The 15,081-nt window shown below is 31.7% G+C and overlaps 2 long non-coding RNA genes across 2 annotated transcripts; both read left to right on the top strand.

Annotated features, from left to right (window-relative positions):
* Positions 1 to 1,370: 1,370 nt before the first annotated feature.
* Positions 1,371 to 5,924, top strand: LOC148787588 (uncharacterized). Its single transcript, XR_016066347.1, has 4 exons — positions 1,371 to 1,573; positions 1,877 to 2,073; positions 2,790 to 2,917; positions 5,683 to 5,924. It is a non-coding gene; the product is annotated as an uncharacterized LOC148787588 (long non-coding RNA).
* A 3,925-nt stretch (positions 5,925 to 9,849) lies between these two features.
* LOC148787587 (uncharacterized) lies at positions 9,850 to 14,397 on the top strand. Its single transcript, XR_016066343.1, has 4 exons — positions 9,850 to 10,047; positions 10,351 to 10,547; positions 11,264 to 11,391; positions 14,156 to 14,397. It is a non-coding gene; the product is annotated as an uncharacterized LOC148787587 (long non-coding RNA).
* The last annotated feature ends 684 nt before the right edge of the window (positions 14,398 to 15,081 follow it).

Here is a 15,081-nt window from a genome sequence, read left to right as displayed (position 1 = left end):
ATCTAAAACTAAACTATGACATATTGACTAACAATTTTTATATATGGTGAATTTTGAAATAAATGCATTTTGTTGTAGTGGATATTGAAATCAAAGGGATTATATTAAATAGTTATTTATAAAAAAAAACATCAAAAACTGAATTATTCATTAAGCCCGTTGTTTTGAGATAATATAAACTAACATACCATATTTTAATATCATCTAAACCTAAAATATAAGAGATTGACATAATTCTAATATATAGTGGATAAACGTATTTTTGTTTTAGTGGATATTGAAATTATAGCGATAAAATTTCACACGCATTATATTAAAAAAAATATATCAAAACATACTAATTGTTGGTTAAGCTTGTTTTCAGATAAAAGAAAGCAAAATACCATACTTTAATATCATCCAAAATTAAAATATGGTATATTGACTAACAATTATAATATGTGGTGAAAATTTTGAAATATAAGCATTTTGTCGCAGTGGATGTTGAAATTAAAATGGTAAAAATTTATAAGAATTATATTAAATATTTATATACAAAAAAGTTCATCAGAATGTACTTAATTATTGATTAAGTTTAACGTTGGATAATATAAACTAAAATATCATGTTTTAATGTCATCTAAAATTAGAATATGAGATTTTTAATTATATATTGCAGTAAGAAATGAATGCTAACTATTTATTGAAAATAAAATTTAGTTAGTATTAGTTATAGTAGCACACGTAGCAAATAGTTCACATGTTCTTTGTATTTATTCAAAATATTATTTTATTCTTAACCCAAATATTCACTTTACCATCATTTTGAGGATTTTGTAATTTAGATTTCATAATTTTATGATTTTAATATATTAATTTATATTTTATAATATATCATTCGACTACTATAATTCACACGATTGTTAGATATGATCGGTTAAAACTTTTAATCTATAGATAATAAAATGAATCATTGAAACTATCCACTTAAGCGTCACGCATCCGTAAATGTGGTCAACCTAAATGAGTTTTATTATGCCAAATAGAATATAATGTATTTTTTAGATTAAAATAAAAAATTATTAAATTTCATCCAAAAGAGATATTATCTAACGGCTTTTGGATAAAGAATTAAAAATATTGAATTTATCAAAAAGAATCTGTTCTATATTATCTAACAAGTTTTTTAAGATACACAATAAAAAATATTAATATTTGTACAAAAAATTCTAATTAATATCATTTTCTTTATTGTTTCTTTAAGTGCATAAAAATATGTATATTCAATATCTAGTTTTTCAATTGGACAACAATTTAAATCTCCAAGCAAGAAGGTTAATTTTGTTATTTTAGATCAAAAAAGAAAAAACATTGTTACCGTTAAGGATTTCTTACGGTTGGCCACTTCATATTAAAGGCACTCCTCACCTTCTCAAGGCAGCCGCTCCTCTCCTCCCCCAACAGCCACTCTCTACTCTAACCGCGGCATCAGTCGTCTTTTTAGGCAGCCACCTCCGCCGTCCGCCGTTCTCGTCCTGCGACCGCCAACCTCGTGTGCCGGCCACCATTTGGCTTCCGTCTCTTATTTCTTCAGGTAATTCTTGAAATTCATCAACTCAAAATCAAACGAGTTCATTTAATTTCTTAAATCAATGGTTTATGAAATATTAATTTGAATAATTTTTTAAGATCACCGACTTAGATTACACGATTTTTTGTATATTCTCGATTTTTTTCTTGGAAGGTTTAGGCCAATTGTTCCAAGGGTTCTTTTATAATTACTTCAAGAAGCATGAGTTCACAAAAGTATTCCATTGTATCACAAATTTGTGCAATCCGGCTTTACTCAAGATTCATGAGGATAATTTTAACCAAAGAATTGTTGCCATTTTTCCAGGAATTGCAAGAGTCAAAAAAAGACAGTGTTGTACTTTCAATGTGGAGTGGAGCAGCAGTGACAAAACCTGGTTCGAAGCTGTTGTGCGAGACAAGGGTTGAGGGAGTTGCAAACAAAGATGCCGGTGTTGACATTGATGAGGAGAACAACCAAGATGGCTCCCCGAATTGGAGATTTTGGAGGGCTCTTCCCTTTTGGTATGGTTGTTTTTTCATATGATTATAATCTGTTGGTGCTTCTATGCTTTTGGTCACTAGAATGGATAAAATGCTTTTGTTGTCTATATATTCTGCTTTTGACCTTCTATAAGTTATGGCATGAAGAGAAACGGAGGAAAAAGAAACTCAACACTCTTGATTTTTGTAGACTTCCTTCCATGTTTCTTTGCTCTCCATCTCGAGGGATATTTAGATTTTATTCTTCTGTCCTTTTGCTGAGCGTCTCTGTAAAGTTGGGGTTTCATAATTGTTTATCGTAGTTTTGAGATACAATATTTGAACAGGGTTTAGGATCTTTGTGTGATGTGTTGGTCGATTGTCCTCAATTATTTTTGTTTGTACCAGCTTGTTTAATTTTACGGAGGAACACAGTTGTTTCGGGGGGGTTCTCATTTCTTTGTTCTCAAATGCTCTTGCATTTGGACACCCGATATTGTACGACAGTCAACAATTATGTTCAGAGTTTGACCCCAAAAAACTGCTGCAATTGAACTTTCCACCGTCACCTTTTGATCAAATTTCAGCTGGTAGAAATTAGTAGATTTTTCTGTAAATTTTCACCAAAAATGCATGTATATCTCGACTCTTCAAATACGAAAAATAATTTTATCTAGTCTTTCTTTTGTCTTTTTGATTTTGATTTGGTGGTCTTTCCCTTCTTGTAATGGGATTTAATCACATTTGTATGCTTTCAGTGGATTCCCATTTGGTGGTTGATAGTTGAAACCAAATTTGAGATTGCAACTGTGGCCTTAATCAGACTGCAATTTTGATTTCGTAGTTCTCTCTTAATCAGACTATTGGCCTTGAATTGGTAAGAGAGGTTAGTGATGTTTTCTCCTTTGCTACAACTTTGGTTTGGAAAAGTTTTGGCTTTGATCGGGAAGAGCAGTAAGTTACTACTTTGTCTTAACTACTATTATCTTTTTCCAGTCAATTTCTCCTATCTCTATCGTAATGCATATATGTTATTCACTGAAATTTAAGTGCCAGCTATAAACTCTCTGCTACTCCAATTTGATCTCATCTTAAAATTTCTCATTTTCTTCTATGTCTTGGTTTATTCGTAGTTCTCTCTTAATGCAAAGTACACGGAGAAAGGGCTGATTGAATTGTGATGTCATATTATTTATTAGCAATTATTTTATTTGCAAGCTTATTGTTAGCAATATTGTCATTGTCTATATCTTACTAGTGCCATTAAACTTGTGAATTGTCTAGCATGTTTCAAGTCCCAAAAAGCATCAGTTAGATATGAGGAGCCATCGTTAGAAAATTCCGAAAGTATGTATTATGCAATCAAACATGTAGCATGCATATATTTGATTCTACAACTGCAACGCATTAGTTAGTATTATAGGTTATGTGTACTCGTTTATTAAAGGTTGAAGGCGCTACAGTTTGAATTTGGTTTTGCAAATTCTGTGTTACCGGAAAACGTCATATTGTTAAAAACTGTGTGGGAATCAAAAGGGTTGAATAGGATTTAAAATACTCAATTGTGGGACACATTTTGGCCGCTAAAAGTATGCTTTTTGATGATATTTTAGAACCTAATGTTAACTTATGTATCTTCATATTCCTCTCTTCAAATTTCTAACCAAAAAGAGACCAATGTCCTTATCAGTTCTTTCTTGCCGACTTTTCTCCCATATTTTGAAATCAATGAGGCTGAAACCATTGAATTTATGCTTTGTAAACTTCAAATCCAAATTTTGTGCGCTGATTTCTTTTTAAAACTCACGTGACCATCATTTTCACTCGGAAAGAATAGGATTGTGAATGTTTGGGGCAGTTGAAATGTGAATGGTGCAAGTATAGAGTTGAGACCTAAATTGGAGAACAAATCTCCCTCTTTTTTGTAAATTTGTTCTTGGTTAATTCGTTGTGTTGGGTTTTCTTCATGAGCTTGTTTTGAAATCTTTTGTTGTTATACATTTAAAATTATTGTATGAATTTACAGAAATCATGTTGGTTCATGTTAACATCTTATGTTTGCAGGTGTACCACAGAAAAATATCGAAAAATCTATATTATCCAACCATGAGTTATTTTATTTTGTGGACTTTGGAAAATTAAATACTATGCGAAAGTGTAGAGCGGTTGTCTAGATGCCAATCAATTTTTCTTAAGAAGATTTCATGAATTTTGTGAATATACGTAATCTCAAACGTTTGATAAATATTTTTTAACGAACAAATTAATACTAGATATGAGAATTTTTTTAGTTTTATTGAGTAATTAACCATAGTATATTTCCAAAAAAATTGTTTTCTTTTTTATTCTTTTACTAAGATTTGTTTTCTCTTGTCAAGTGCTTTTTATAAACTCATGTTTTCAAAATCAGTATGGAATGCACCAATTTCTCTAAGATAAATTTACAAAGTTTGAATATTTTGGTCAGTTTTAACAAGTATATAGATGTATTTCATTTACCTGTTTGTGGATAAGTGCCTAAAAACGTCACATGTTTTTATTTTCAAAGAAAATCATTAATTGATTTTTATTGTCATTTAAAGAAGTTTTTGTAATCTTGGGAACACTTTGAAGTTTGAAGTGCATTCGATTTATTACTTTGAACAAATTGATAATTTTTTCTTTAGACTTCCAAAAAAGTGTATAATTAGCTCTGTTGTGATAAATAAGTGAATTGATAATACTTAAAGAAACACATGCATTAACTATATTGCTACTTGCCAAAATGTGGTAAACAAATCTTTTAACATGATAGGTGTACAAGTAATTTAAAAATAAACAATGAGATGGCATCTAGACAACCGTTTTACCGTGTAGTATATGATATTTAATTTTTTAAGTTCAAAAATAAATTAATTTTTGGTTGCGTAGTAGTGATTTTTCGACAAATTTTTCTATGATACACCTACAAAGTTCGGATGTCGATATGGACAAATATGGTATTTCTGTACAATTTGTACAAAAGTCTTAAATGTATGACAATCAAAAGGTTTTGAAAAAGCAAATTGGATAAAACCTAACATAATGAATAATTTGAGAATAAATTAACAAAAATGGTGGAGGATTAGCTCCCGTTTAGGCATCAACTCCGAACTACCTTGCATTCTTCACATTTTAAACTGGCCTCAGAATTCGTAATCCCATTATTTCCAAGTTAGAATGTTGAGAATGTGAAGGTTTCATAGAAATCACACACACTTTTGGATTTGAAGTATACAAAGAAAAAATGCAATGGTTTCACCCTTTCTTGAATTCTAAAATATGGAAAAAATCGGTGGAGAATAACTAGATAGGGACAAAGGTTGCGCCTTTGGTTAGAAAAATGGTAGAGAGGAAGCGATAGATACATTAGGTTATCGTGTGGTTCTAAATAGTGTCAAAAAGCACATTCTTTTTAGCGGTCAATGCGAAACAATTGAGTGTTTGGATCTCCTACTTCAACCTTTAAAATCCCGCACAGTTTTTAACGAGATGATGTTATTTTGGCAAGCACATTATTGAAAAACCAAATACAAACTCTAGAGCCATCAATCGTAATAGACGTGTATAGATACATTGCAATTTGCTCTTTACATACTATTAAATGACACTGACATTGTTGATTACGTGCAGGGTAATGCAAGTGAAGATGATTCCAAATGATACCGTCGTCAACTTGCTTCACAATAACACAGTGGCTTTCATGACACACGCAAGAGCCTTGCGGTTTCTTTTCCGGAACATCGACATCCATTACTTTGTTTGTAGTACTTTTGGTCTTCAGTGGAAAAGGCCTTTGTTTAGGCTTTTATGTATTAAAATTACCTATTGCAATTCCTTCAGTTTTTAATGCGACGCAACACCAGTTACACTTATTACTACTTCTATTCTCTACTACATGTCCTAATCATAGTCTTGTGATATACAATACTTAAATAGAACTATTTTTATGCATTCCAAAAGAGCACTCAGCTTCCAGTATAACTCCACTTCATTAATCATAGCAATGCTCTTAGTTCTCAACTTGTATCAAAAGTTTCATTATTCTTTTCCTCTCTAATTTGTTTTTCAAATATTCTCATAAACAACACTGGTAATTTAGCTATTAAAAACCAGAATCTAGAGGTCTCAAATTACGAAGCTCTTCAATACATTCAATTAGAGGGTGCATATATACTCTTAAGGAGAGAAATCTAAAATGGATTGAGTTGCCGCAATGTAAATTGTATAATTCCTTAGAATGCTTTCAGATATGTTGCATCATCGTTGCTGATACCAGTCACATCTGCTACAGCTCCAATCTAAAAGCAATGAAAATGCGAGTGAATCGACCCGAGAATGCGCAAGTGGAAGCGGTAAATAAAATTACGTAAATTAAAAGCCGAACATAATAATACCATGATTCCAAGTGGTGTACCCTTGGAGTTGCGGGGCGATCGATATAGTTAATTACAACAACAATAAAATTAAACGGTGCTTATGGTAAAATTAAAAACGAGAAGTGCGAGAAACGTAAATCAAGAATTGCCTTTGATTGATTTACTTTGAACCTCCTTCATTTGAGCCGTTTACGTGAGACTTCAACGTTAAAGTCCTTTAAAGACGCGTCCACACCACACCTGAATATGAGATCCCTTAATTCAATTTGATAGAAAAGAATTAAGGAGAAAAAGAATACACCTTGGAGAGGGGCGCTGGACGGTTGTTCTAGGGTAGGAAAATTATTTTTGTGTTGTGAGGTTTCATTAGTTATTTCAAGTAACTAATATACATATACATATATATATATATATATACCTTGAATGGATTGATAATTTGTACAAAAGTATTAAATGTACGACAATCAAAAAATTTTACAAAAGCAAATTGGATAAAACCTAATATAATGAATAATTTAAGAATAAATTAGCAAAAACAGTGAGGATTATCTCCCCTTTAGGCATCAGCTCCGAACTACCTTGCATTCTTCACATTTTAAACTAGCCTCAAAATTCATAACCCGTTACTTCCAAGTTAGAATGTTGATAATGTGAAGGTTTCATAGAAAATCAAATACATTTTGGATTTGAAGTATACAAAGAAAAATGCAATGTTAAATAGGGACAAAGATTACGTCTTTGGTTAGAAAAATGGTAGAGAGGAAGAGACAGATACATTAGGTTGTCATGTGCTACTAGATAGTGTCCAAAAGCACATTCTTTTTAGCGGTTAATGTGAAAAAATTGAGTGTGTTTAAATCTCCTACTTCAATCTTTAAATTGACGAGATGATGTTATTTAGGCAAGCACATAATTGAGAAACCAAATACAAACTCTAGAACCATCAATCATAATAGACGTGTATAGATAGATTGCATGCTATACGTTATGCATTTTGCTCTTTACATATCTTGAAATGATATTGATATTGTTTGATTATATGCAGGTTAATGCTAGTGAACATGACCCGTCATTACTAGGGATTTCCAAGGTAATTCACGTCTTTAACTCAATTTCCCATAGATGGCGCCAATTGATGCATGCGATTTCAGCACCAGCCCAAGTCTTAGGGTCTTGATATCGAGATTGGACAAACGGAGCGAAAACTTTTAAGAAAGAGAACTTGCAAAATAAAATGTTAGCATTCTAGCGCCCAAATTAGTATTGAATCTGAAGAACAATAGTTCAAAGTGATAAAAAAATGTTAATGAAATGAAACGTAATACTGGAAAAGATAAATAAATCGCATTTTGTCAATGCCATAGAATGATAGAAGAGTGATAACCAATGTTCTGTCTCTTGAAGGTATCCCCCCTCACCAGGGAACCGATCGTGCTCCATATTCTTGCAGTGAATGGGTAGGATTAGTTGAGATAAGATATGATCAAGTTCTATTTTTAGGGATTGTACTGTTGGAGCCATTATTTAGGTGAGGGAGAGAGTCCAAGACAGAGAATGACTCCTAGACCGCAAGGAGTCTGCTGTGTGTTAGAGTCCGAGTTCTTGGGGGAGGTCTTCCTGCCACGCACATTCCATGTCAACAGGGGGGGCCTTACGTGGAGAGCTAATATGTCTGCCACGCAGGCTTCAAGGACCACCATGTATATGAGGATTGGGCCAGCTACAAGTGTTTGGACCGAGCGTGTTTGGCCATGTGACCTGGGTTTCTTTCCTCGTCATGGGCATACCAAGGTGAGGCGTTTGGGCTTCTTATTTTGTTTTTTTGCCTAATTATGCTGGGCCATACCCATCATTCATTAACAAGTATTATAGGGTTAAGATAACTAATAACAACTATATTTTGCTATAGTGGATACTAAATATAATAGTAAAATTTATATACAATATATTAAACATCTATTTTCAAAAAAAAATATCAAAACGTAATACATTGTAGTTAAGTTTATTTTCAGATAATATAAACCAAAATACCATATTTTTAATATCATCTAAAACTAAACTATGACATATTGACTAACAATTTTTATATATGGTGAATTTTGAAATAAATGCATTTTGTTGTAGTGGATATTGAAATCAAAGGGATTATATTAAATAGTTATTTATAAAAAAAAACATCAAAAACTGAATTATTCATTAAGCCCGTTGTTTTGAGATAATATAAACTAACATACCATATTTTAATATCATCTAAACCTAAAATATAAGAGATTGACATAATTCTAATATATAGTGGATAAACGTATTTTTGTTTTAGTGGATATTGAAATTATAGCGATAAAATTTCACACGCATTATATTAAAAAAAATATATCAAAACATACTAATTGTTGGTTAAGCTTGTTTTCAGATAAAAGAAAGCAAAATACCATACTTTAATATCATCCAAAATTAAAATATGGTATATTGACTAACAATTATAATATGTGGTGAAAATTTTGAAATATAAGCATTTTGTCGCAGTGGATGTTGAAATTAAAATGGTAAAAATTTATAAGAATTATATTAAATATTTATATACAAAAAAGTTCATCAGAATGTACTTAATTATTGATTAAGTTTAACGTTGGATAATATAAACTAAAATATCATGTTTTAATGTCATCTAAAATTAGAATATGAGATTTTTAATTATATATTGCAGTAAGAAATGAATGCTAACTATTTATTGAAAATAAAATTTAGTTAGTATTAGTTATAGTAGCACACGTAGCAAATAGTTCACATGTTCTTTGTATTTATTCAAAATATTATTTTATTCTTAACCCAAATATTCACTCTACCATCATTTTGAGGATTTTGTAATTTAGATTTCATAATTTTATGATTTTAATATATTAATTTATATTTTATAATATATCATTCGACTACTATAATTCACACGATTGTTAGATATGATCGGTTAAAACTTTTAATCTATAGATAATAAAATGAATCATTGAAACTATCCACTTAAGCGTCACGCATCCGTAAATGTGGTCAACCTAAATGAGTTTTATTATGCCAAATAGAATATAATGTATTTTTTAGATTAAAATAAAAAATTATTAAATTTCATCCAAAAGAGATATTATCTAACGGCTTTTGGATAAAGAATTAAAAATATTGAATTTATCAAAAAGAATCTGTTCTATATTATCTAACAAGTTTTTTAAGATACACAATAAAAAATATTAATATTTGTACAAAAAATTCTAATTAATATCATTTTCTTTATTGTTTCTTTAAGTGCATAAAAATATGTATATTCAATATCTAGTTTTTCAATTGGACAACAATTTAAATCTCCAAGCAAGAAGGTTAATTTTGTTATTTTAGATCAAAAAAGAAAAAACATTGTTACCGTTAAGCATTTCTTACGGTTGGCCACTTCATATTAAAGGCACTCCTCACCTTCTCAAGGCAGCCGCTCCTCTCCTCCCCCAACAGCCACTCTCTACTCTAACCGCGGCATCAGTCGTCTTTTTAGGCAGCCACCTCCGCCGTCCGCCGTTCTCGTCCTGCGACCGCCAACCTCGTGTGCCGGCCACCATTTGGCTTCCGTCTCTTATTTCTTCAGGTAATTCTTGAAATTCATCAACTCAAAATCAAACGAGTTCATTTAATTTCTTAAATCAATGGTTTATGAAATATTAATTTGAATAATTTTTTAAGATCACCGACTTAGATTACACGATTTTTTGTATATTCTCGATTTTTTTCTTGGAAGGTTTAGGCCAATTGTTCCAAGGGTTCTTTTATAATTACTTCAAGAAGCATGAGTTCACAAAAGTATTCCATTGTATCACAAATTTGTGCAATCCGGCTTTACTCAAGATTCATGAGGATAATTTTAACCAAAGAATTGTTGCCATTTTTCCAGGAATTGCAAGAGTCAAAAAAAGACAGTGTTGCACTTTCAATGTGGAGTGGAGCAGCAGTGACAAAACCTGGTTCGAAGCTGTTGTGCGAGACAAGGGTTGAGGGAGTTGCAAACAAAGATGCCGGTGTTGACATTGATGAGGAGAACAACCAAGATGGCTCCCCGAATTGGAGATTTTGGAGGGCTCTTCCCTTTTGGTATGGTTGTTTTTTCATATGATTATAATCTGTTGGTGCTTCTATGCTTTTGGTCACTAGAATGGATAAAATGCTTTTGTTGTCTATATATTCTGCTTTTGACCTTCTATAAGTTATGGCATGAAGAGAAACGGAGGAAAAAGAAACTCAACACTCTTGATTTTTGTAGACTTCCTTCCATGTTTCTTTGCTCTCCATCTCGAGGGATATTTAGATTTTATTCTTCTGTCCTTTTGCTGAGCGTCTCTGTAAAGTTGGGGTTTCATAATTGTTTATCGTAGTTTTGAGATACAATATTTGAACAGGGTTTAGGATCTTTGTGTGATGTGTTGGTCGATTGTCCTCAATTATTTTTGTTTGTACCAGCTTGTTTAATTTTACGGAGGAACACAGTTGTTTTGGGGGGGTTCTCATTTCTTTGTTCTCAAATGCTCTTGCATTTGGACACCCGATATTGTACGACAGTCAACAATTATGTTCAGAGTTTGACCCCAAAAAACTACTGCAATTGAACTTTCCACCGTCACCTTTTGATCAAATTTCAGCTGGTAGAAATTAGTAGATTTTTCTGTAAATTTTCACCAAAAATGCATGTATATCTCGACTCTTCAAATACGAAAAATAATTTTATCTAGTCTTTCTTTTGTCTTTTTGATTTTGATTTGGTGGTCTTTCCCTTCTTGTAATGGGATTTAATCACATTTGTATGCTTTCAGTGGATTCCCATTTGGTGGTTGATAGTTGAAACCAAATTTGAGACTGCAACTTTGGCCTTAATCAGACTGCAATTTTGATTTCGTAGTTCTCTCTTAATCAGACTATTGGCCTTGAATTGGTAAGAGAGGTTAGTGATGTTTTCTCCTTTGCTACAACTTTGGTTTGGAAAAGTTTTGGCTTTGATCGGGAAGAGCAGTAAGTTACTACTTTGTCTTAATTACTATTATCTTTTTCCAGTCAATTTCTCCTATCTCTATCGTAATGCATATATGTTATTCACTGAAATTTAAGTGCCAGCTATAAACTCTCTGCTACTCCAATTTGATCTCATCTTAAAATTTCTCATTTTCTTCTATGTCTTGGTTTATTCGTAGTTCTCTCTTAATGCAAAGTACAAGGAGAAAGGGCTGATTGAATTGTGATGTCATATTATTTATTAGCAATTATTTTATTTGCAAGCTTATTGTTAGCAATATTGTCATTGTCTATATCTTACTAGTGCCATTAAACTTGTGAATTGTCTAGCATGTTTCAAGTCCCAAAAAGCATCAGTTAGATATGAGGAGCCATCGTTAGAAAATTCCGAAAGTATGTATTATGCAATCAAACATGTAGCATGCATATATTTGATTCTACAACTGCAACGCATTAGTTAGTATTATAGGTTATGTGTACTCGTTTATTAAAGGTTGAAGGCGCTACAGTTTGAATTTGGTTTTGCAAATTCTGTGTTACTGGAAAACGTCATATTGTTAAAAACTGTGTGGGAATCAAAAGGGTTGAATAGGATTTAAAACACTCAATTGTGGGACACATTTTGGCCGCTAAAAGTATGCTTTTTGATGATATTTTAGAACCTAATGTTAACTTATGTATCTTCATATTCCTCTCTTCAAATTTCTAACCAAAAAGAGACCAATGTCCTTATCAGTTCTTTCTTGCCGACTTTTCTCCCATATTTTGAAATCAATGAGGCTGAAACCATTGAATTTATGCTTTGTAAACTTCAAATCCAAATTTTGTGCGCTGATTTCTTTTTAAAACTCACGTGACCATCATTTTCACTCGGAAAGAATAGGATTGTGAATGTTTGGGGCAGTTGAAATGTGAATGGTGCAAGTATAGAGTTGAGACCTAAATTGGAGAACAAATCTCCCTCTTTTTTGTAAATTTGTTCTTGGTTAATTCGTTGTGTTGGGTTTTCTTCATGAGCTTGTTTTGAAATCTTTTGTTGTTATACATTTAAAATTATTGTATGAATTTACAGAAATCATGTTGGTTCATGTTAACATCTTATGTTTGCAGGTGTACCACAGAAAAATATCGAAAAATCTATATTATCCAACCATGAGTTATTTTATTTTGTGGACTTTGGAAAATTAAATACATGCGAAAGTGTAGAGCGGTTGTCTAGATGCCAATCAATTTTTCTTAAGAAGATTTCATGAATTTTGTGAATATACGTAATCTCAAACGTTTGATAAATGTTTTTTAACGAACAAATTAATACTAGATATGAGAATTTTTTTAGTTTTATTGAGTAATTAACCATAGTATATTTCCAAAAAAATTGTTTTCTTTTTTATTCTTTTACTAAGATTTGTTTTCTCTTGTCAAGTGCTTTTTATAAACTCATGTTTTCAAAATCAGTATGGAATGCACCAATTTCTCTAAGATAAATTTACAAAGTTTGAATATTTTGGTCAGTTTTAACAAGTATATAGATGTATTTCATTTACCTGTTTGTGGATAAGTGCCTAAAAACGTCACATGTTTTTATTTTCAAAGAAAATCATTAATTGATTTTTATTGTCATTTAAAGAAGTTTTTGTAATCTTGGGAACACTTTGAAGTTTGAAGTGCATTCGATTTATTACTTTGAACAAATTGATAATTTTTTCTTTAGACTTCCAAAAAAGTGTATAATTAGCTCTGTTGTGATAAATAAGTGAATTGATAATACTTAAAGAAACACATGCATTAACTATATTGCTACTTGCCAAAATGTGGTAAACAAATCTTTTAACATGATAGGTGTACAAGTAATTTAAAAATAAACAATGAGATGGCATCTAGACAACCGTTTTACCGTGTAGTGTATGATATTTAATTTTTTAAGTTCAAAAATAAATTAATTTTTGGTTGCGTAGTAGTGATTTTTCGACAAATTTTTCTATGATACACCTACAAAGTTCGGATGTCGATATGGACAAATATGGTATTTCTGTACAATTTGTACAAAAGTCTTAAATGTATGACAATCAAAAGGTTTTGAAAAAGCAAATTGGATAAAACCTAACATAATGAATAATTTGAGAATAAATTAACAAAAATGGTGGAGGATTAGCTCCCGTTTAGGCATCAACTCCGAACTACCTTGCATTCTTCACATTTTAAACTGGCCTCAGAATTCGTAATCCCATTATTTCCAAGTTAGAATGTTGAGAATGTGAAGGTTTCATAGAAATCACACACACTTTTGGATTTGAAGTATACAAAGAAAAAATGCAATGGTTTCACCCTTTCTTGAATTCTAAAATATGGAAAAAATCGGTGGAGAATAACTAGATAGGGACAAAGGTTGCGCCTTTGGTTAGAAAAATGGTAGAGAGGAAGCGATAGATACATTAGGTTATCGTGTGGTTCTAAATAGTGTCAAAAAGCACATTCTTTTTAGCGGTCAATGCGAAACAATTGAGTGTTTGGATCTCCTACTTCAACCTTTAAAATCCCGCACAGTTTTTAACGAGATGATGTTATTTTGGCAAGCACATTATTGAAAAACCAAATACAAACTCTAGAGCCATCAATCGTAATAGACGTGTATAGATACATTGCAATTTGCTCTTTACATACTATTAAATGACACTGACATTGTTGATTACGTGCAGGGTAATGCAAGTGAAGATGATTCCAAATGATACAGTCGTCAACTTGCTTCACAATAACACAGTGGCTTTCATGACACACACAAGAGCCTTGTGGTTTCTTTTCCGGAACATCGACATCCATTACTTTGTTTGTAGTACTTTTGGTCTTCAGTGGAAAAGGCCTTTGTTTAGGCTTTTATGTATTAAAATTACCTATTGAATTTCCTTCAGTTTTTAATGCGACGTAACACCAGTTACACTTATTACTACTTCTATTCTCTACTACATGTCCTAATCATAGTCTTGTGATATACAATACTTAAATAGAACTATTTTTATGCATTCCAAAAGAGCACTCAGCTTCCAGTATAACTCCACTTCATTAATCATAGCAATGCTCTTAGTTCTCAACTTGTATCAAAAGTTTCATTATTCTTTTCCTCTCTAATTTGTTTTTCAAATATTCTCATAAACAACACTGGTAATTTAGCTATTAAAAACCAGAATCTAGAGGTCTCAAATTACGAAGCTCTTCAATACATTCAATTAGAGGGTGCATATATACTCTTAAGGAGAGAAATCTAAAATGGATTGAGTTGCCGCAATGTAAATTGTATAATTCCTTAGAATGCTTTCAGATATGTTGCATCATCGTTGCTGATACCAGTCACATCTGCTACAGCTCCAATCTAAAAGCAATGAAAATGCGAGTGAATCGACCCGAGAATGCGCAAGTGGAAGCGGTAAATAAAATTACGTAAATTAAAAGCCGAACATAATAATACCATGATTCCAAGTGGTGTACCCTTGGAGTTGCGGGGCGATCGATATAGTTAATTACAACAACAATAAAATTAAACGGTGCTTATGGTAAAATTAAAAACGAGAAGTGCGAGAAACGTAAATCAAGAATTGCCTTTGATTGATTTACTTTGAACCTCCTTCAT

This window comes from Sesamum indicum, linkage group LG7, assembly GCF_026168435.1.
Source record: "Sesamum indicum cultivar Baizhima isolate 11 linkage group LG7, ASM2616843v1, whole genome shotgun sequence".
Classification (NCBI taxonomy): domain Eukaryota; kingdom Viridiplantae; phylum Streptophyta; class Magnoliopsida; order Lamiales; family Pedaliaceae; genus Sesamum; species Sesamum indicum.
The sequence above is the reverse complement of the archived record's forward strand: the minus strand, read 5'-3'. Positions and strand labels throughout refer to the sequence as shown.